Below are 6,695 nucleotides of genomic sequence, written 5' to 3' on the forward strand. Positions count from 1 at the left end.
TCACTGCAGCTTGTAGAGGTTTTGCAACACCCTGGCATAGTTCTTCAGGGTGTACAGAACGTACACAAACTGTGTTGAAGGAGGCCTCCTCAGTCCTGATGACGGATCAAACTGTCACTGGGCTCAGATGAGGCTGGTCGTGTAAGACGGGCAGTGCAGCTGCTGCAGTCCATTTTTTCTTGGAACAACGCGAGCCAAGTATCCTCTTACCATCGCAAGTACTGCAGTGTCTGGTGCTGGCAGCAACGTTTTCTATGTCCTGAGAAGGTCTTCGAGTAGTCTTTTTGCCTCTGGTGGAAAGTAGTCTGCAAAGTAGTCAGGGCTCCAAATGCTTGGCTTTCCGTTTCTATGCATGCTGTCTTGGGAAGCAGGCACTAAGCCAGTTTTCAAGGTCTTCTCTGCACCAGTGAATACTGCTCTAGTGTCTATCTGATCATTCCTTCGAGCAAACCGTCTTAACCACCCAAAAAATGACTCTATGGGGTCTGCTGAAAATTTTCTTGTCAGTACAAACTTGAACCGTTCATTAGCAATTAATAAGGTACTTGACGCACTCCACGTTTCATGTTGTTGTCATCATAAGTGCTTGATACGCTTCCTGATTAAAGGTGCACTGAAGAGGATTCTGAACTTGTCTTTTTGCCGCGGGAACTCGATCTACACGTTCCTAGCATTCTTAGAAACTGCAACTTATTGCCCTCTATGGCCGATTTCCCTAATTAAATCGAATTAACGTCCGGCTCCCGCCCTTTTTTTTTGAATTCTGCCTCGTACGATGGGCGGAGTCGACGAACGCGTGAAGTTCCTTTCAGCCAGCTCCGTGGAGGCTTTGCTTTCGCTTTATTTTGTTTTTTAGGTTTCCGTGAATAAATAGTTTCATTCGCAGATAATATAGGCGCAAAATAACCTCGCAGAAATAAAAATACGCGCGGACTATTTGCTGCTACGGACTACTACGTATTACTCCGCCGATGGCAGAGCAGCTAGCCGCCACGGGACTGGGTGAAAGGCACTCCACGCGTTGGTCGACTCCGCCCACCGTAGGAGGCAGAATTCAAAAAAAAGGGCGGGAGCCGGCCGTTAATTCGATTTAATTTGGGAAATCGGCCATACAGGGCAATAAGTCGCAGTTTCTAAGAATGCTAGGAACGTGTAGATCGAGTTCCCGCGGCAAAAAGACAAGTTCAGATTCCTCTTCAGTGCACCTTTAAGGGTAAGGCTGTCAGTGACTGTCGGACTGTGCGGTGAAGGTCAGTGGCCACTTTTCTTGTTTGGGCAGATGCATGCAGAGCGAAGTCCCTGTTCGTATACAGCGGGAGGTTTCCCTTTGTGGTGTTGATGTTGTTCGGGATCGTTTGAATGTACCAGGATTCGATTAAGAGCGTTTTTGGTAATTTGTTACGGTTCCAAGCATGCTTGTTTCATCGAAGTTGATTGTGTGGCCTGAGTTTTCGGAATGTTCGGCTACAGAATTGCGCTTTTTGCATAGTTGTGGGAATTGTTTTTGTGTTCACTGCACATTGCAGTGAAAAGACAAATATAAAATTTCATAAAAATATCTTTGTTAGTTTTTGTTTTATAAGAATTTATAAGTTCCTTGCTTGTGGAAAACCTGGCACAGTAACAAAGCATGATAGTGAGTTGGGAATACTTTGCATGTTTGCCCAAATGTCTAATCTACACCAAGACAGTGTTGGATTTTTTTTTTACTTTGCTAATAATTTTTTGCTTAACATGGCATGCACATGACTGCAAATAACTGAGTGTGAGCTCTCAGCAGCATTCTGGGTCCTTCCACCCTTGCAGCGCTCCAGCAAGTGTACATGTGAAGGGCGTTGATACAGGGGCGTAATGGCTTGGGCAACTCTGCTCGTAAGCTTATACTTATGAGGAGGCTGTGCTTCTTTTTTCACTTCTGCTGCTCTCTGCTCACACCAGCTGAGGGGGCAAGGGGGGTACAGCTCATGGTGGGGGTCGCTGTCCGTTGTGGTCACGTTCCAATAGGTGGCCATATCGTTGATATGCAATATCGTTGATGTTCTTGCTGATGGCCAGGCCGTAGTAATTGGTGAGCTTTTTAATCAGCTGTTGTGTGAGCCCACCTTTGCCACCAAGTGGTTCCCCTTTGTTGGCTTTGCTCACAGTGGAGCGAAGATCAGTGCCCATTCCTTTTTTTTTTACGTGGTTAAAGCAGTCTTCTTTTGTGACTGCTATAAACCCATAAGGCTGCTCATCTTGCAGCGCCTGGAAAACATGGCTGTCTCCATCAGAGACAACTGCCGTATATCGCAGGTCATTCTTGGCCAATGAACGGCCGAAAAGCTGCAATGCGGCCTCCACTTCCATTCGACCAGAGCCAACTTCAGTGGTTTTTTGACACTGATGCTGCTGCCTCCACTGAAGGTGTGGGGGGTCACACTCTGCTGGCCCCAGGCTGCATCGAAGGCAGAAGTTTGACAGAACAATACTGTCCTGCACAAGCCCTGTGTGGAATTCCATTATGCATCCTACCCCAATGTGGGAGCTATGACCGCACGTGAGCCAGGTGCCATCATAAACAACGGTCACATTTTTGGTGAAGCCAACCTCCATCTCGCTCTACACTTTCTTCACAGCAGCTGCAGCATCCCTAAAAATGTTGACAGCCTCCTCTGCAGCAGGCTTGAAGAAGCCCATCAAGTGGCCCCGGAAAGTTTTGTGGTGTAAACCACGATCGGACACATTCATGGTGGCCCAGAAATCATTCAGAGCTGTTTGCCCTTTACCTATTGCTGTAATAGCTTGCATTGAACGAATGTTCACATCAAGCACTCTTGCACCCTCCTTCCTTTGGGAGTACCACTGGGTTTCAATTAAGCCACAAGCATTGCATGAAAGTTCCATTTTTACTGCCAGACCGAGCCTGGTATCGCAGTGCACACCTATGGAAGGCTGTTTGCATCTTGGGCTCAAAGCTTTTGCTATCAAGGAGTTCACCGCAGAAACCTGCACCAAAATAAACTCGGTGTCACAAGAGGCCGAAATTTGTTGGCCTTGCTGCTCCATCAAACTGAACTTTCGTTCGGTTGCGAACACTGCGCGAAGGGCATCGCGAACATCGCATGCCTGCGCTTCTGCCTTCACTGCTGACACGAAATACGGCTCGAGGCACGATACCAAGATGGCGGCGCTCGGTGGCGGGAAAGACTAGATATGGCTCCGCAAACTGCGGTGATTTTGCGCGATTTGAAGCTATTTTCTAGCCCTGCACACTGAGAAATTAATTTTTTTTGGGCACTTTTAGTGCGTTTTCAGCCAAACCATTTCGATACAACATAGATAGATAAGGCCTTGGGCCCTTTCTCTCCATCGCCAGTTTTGGCAAGTGCAACAATGTTTGTAGACTTGTGCATAACCTGGAGACCCCCTTTTCCCAGGATTCAGGTGATTGTTTCGTTGGCACTTCAGGCATAAGGCAGAGTGACTTATCTTTGTGGTGGCGTTGACTGCTATGTATTGATTTCGCGACCGCGAGCACAGTGCATGTTCCCTCGAAGTCAATCAGCTATCGTTCTGTCACCACGCTCCGTTCCCTGTTACTGAACAGGGCAGAACTGTGCGAGGCATGTAAGCACAAGATTGACTTCGAGAAAACCGTTGTGATAATTAAATTTTCACAACAGTTTTAGTGCTCAATAACAGGTACATTTTCAACCCAGTGATGTGAGACAAAGTTGAGAGGGTATGTTGCCTGGCCAGTAGTCATCTCTCCATGCAGGTGCATCATGATACAGGCCACTTAGGCTTGAAAGGAGGGTATCCAGGCACCACTTGCTGACGCCTTTGCCCCACTGAGAAGTGACACAGTCAACTTGTACACACCGTCAGAACCCGGAACACCTGCTCTAGGCATTGCGCAGTGTGTGAAGACCACAAGTCCCCAACTCCAGACACTGAACTTGATAGTTGTTTTGAAGGTGACTTTGCAAATTTGTCTTAACATTTCAAATTCATATTCCGCCCATCCATAGACAAGTGAACCATTTTTGAAAGTGGCAAACAATTCAAGGCACTCCAAAGCTTTCCCTGGATGTCTTGTGCCCTACTGTGTCCCATGAAGACATGGCAGTTACTTTCAGGAATGGCATCCCAGTACCACACGTGGATGTCCGTCTGCTTTCGTTGCAGGTAGTTGTTTAATGACTCATTGAACCAAACAGCTTCAGAGCCGCACTGCTCTATTTCACGCTGAAAACATGAGAGAAAATACTGCCGTAGGCCGTGACATAGGACGTACACGCATTTCTTTTCACCGCATAAGAAGGCTTTCGTGAGTTCACTGTCCGGAAACATCTATTGAAACAGTTCCCCTGTGTGCGAAGACGAATTGTAAGAGTAGTGGGAAGCTGCTGTCGTGCGTCTCAGCTCTACGCACTTTAGGTGAAACGTTGCTTGACACAGTGAGCATTCAACAATGCTCCCTGATTTGGCACCTTGACAGTCTCATGTTTTCTTTGCACGTTCCGTTTGCTTTAAGATGCTCATTGACTGCAGCTCAGGGTATATATGGTTTAAAAAAAAAGCTCTGCCTTGAGTATAGCACATTGCCAAAAGGCCTCGTCAAAGACTATGATCTCTGTCGTTAGCGAAGAGCCTGTAAAGACCGCAAAGTATGCTTGACGGAGCCCAGTGAGGGCCATTTGGGCCTGCACCTGCGTGTAATATGCATAATTGTGCCTAATTGTTTTTGTGTAATATGCATAATTGTTTGGAACAATTGGAACAGAGAGGGAGAGCGCAGAGAGTTCAGTGTCCGCATGTAGCTTCGTACGTGCTAGGACCGAAGAGCCACAGAGACGCGGGGATGAGGTGTTGAGCGAAATACAATGCTCAGGCCAGACAGAAAGTACTATACGGGGAGCAGCGCTTGGAGCGGCAGTACCACGATACACAACAGCACCGAAAACCAATCAGTCTGATTTGCTTACCTTCACTTCGTGCAGAAAGCTGGACATTTGCTCTTCTGTGAAAGTGGGTATTGTGTGATCTTGCATTTCACTGACTTGAGGTGGTGTGTGGCCTATTTTTGGCTTGAAAAATTGAATCTCGTAGACTGGTGCTGCCTACGAAAAATGTAGTTCTCTGTAAGTACTTCGCTGAAAACCCTGTATGTGACAGAATAAAAATAAACACTTACTCGGCCTCCCTTTGATGCCTCAATCCATTTGCATGCCACATCGGTTGTAGATGGGTCGTTCAGGCCATACTGCACAGTTGCCTTGACACTGAACAATAATGCAGCTACGTGTGTGCAGCATTCCCCAAGGCTGAAAGTTGCATTGGAAATAACTTTAAGGATTAAGCAGTTCATAAACAACGATATTCAATGATAAGAAATGTGGCAATCAAAAGGTAGAAGAGTTTTGTATGACAGAATATTGCAGGCATAGAATCTTATGGTTTTTCGCATCCACAACGCGCTTCATTTAGAATGAATGCTGTTTTCACGCAGTTAAGGACTGGAAATGACGGGACCCATCGTAACATGAATTCCCCTGACTGCTTCCACCCGCCGTGCTGACTTTGTCTCTCGGTTGCTGATCCCAAGGTCACGGGTTTGATCCAGGCCACGGCGGCCGTGTTTTGAAGTAGGCGGAATACAAAACTGTTTGTGTGCTGCATCATGTCGACACTCATTGAGAAACCCTAGGTGTCAAATTAAGCCCTAGACGTCCCTCATAGCCAGAGTTGCTTCAGGACGTTATAACCTCATAACTCGCATACTGCTTTGAAAAAGTTATTACATACGGGTGGTTGTGCACGCATTCGCACTTTTCTGGGTTCTGTCGCGATTTGTGCGGAATCTTTGGAAATGTGAAATTCAGCCTCTGTTCTCTCTATCTGATCGGATTACACAGACACGCACACACAAAATTAACAGAAGGGACCCTACCACATTGCGCTTCGCATATTGAATCGCCGACTTACCCCGCCATGCAAGTGCAATGAGCACTTTCGACAGTTCCGTTGTCCTTCACGACGCACCATGTTTGGTACTGCTTGGACAGTGCTTGGCTATGGCTTGCACAGTCGCCGCAATCAGAACGATCCCGTCGCCGCTCTTTCCTGCCTCGAAGGACTTCAGCTGCTTCACCTTCCCGCTGATGAACATGTATGCGTCTCCAATCTTGTAAGATTTAAACTGTTTGCTTGTATAAAAGCATACTCCCTCGACCAGGTACAAGTAAACATCTGCTGTCACAGGGGGTAGATTCCTTGGGCCTGACTTGAAGACGAACCGCAGAACATCGTCGTCAAGCGGATCGGGCAGCTCCTCGCCTCAAAGCGAAAGCTTCACCCGGTATCGGCCTTGCGCCTCTGCATCTAGCTTCTTAAATTAGCTGCTGAACATTTTTTGTTTTTTTAATGTGAACTAACAAACACAAACATGCCGGATCGCACTGCTTGAAACGCTGCGGGAAGCATGGCCGGAAGTTCTTCGCTGGAAGTTCTTCGCCAAAAGTTCTTCGCCCGAAGTTGCACAGGAGCAGCCAATGAGCGCCAGGCACGCTTGTTTACAAACAGCGAAAAGATCTATAGGTATATTTGCGAGGTCCGTGCTCTTCTCCATGAGGCGAGCTTTCACCAGGTCTCTGCAATAGCTCTGTAACGAGTCCATCATCAGCATTGACCTCCTTGTCAACAATGAATAACAA

General features: G+C 47.1%; 1 pseudogene; it reads right to left on the bottom strand.

Annotated features, from left to right (window-relative positions):
* Positions 1-6,391, bottom strand: LOC149338969 (uncharacterized; annotated as a pseudogene).
* Between the last annotated feature and the right edge of the window lie 304 nt (positions 6,392-6,695).

This window comes from Amblyomma mixtum, chromosome 6 (assembly GCF_055824585.1).
Source record: "Amblyomma mixtum isolate Tamu chromosome 6, ASM5582458v1, whole genome shotgun sequence".
Classification (NCBI taxonomy): Eukaryota; Metazoa; Arthropoda; class Arachnida; order Ixodida; family Ixodidae; genus Amblyomma; species Amblyomma mixtum.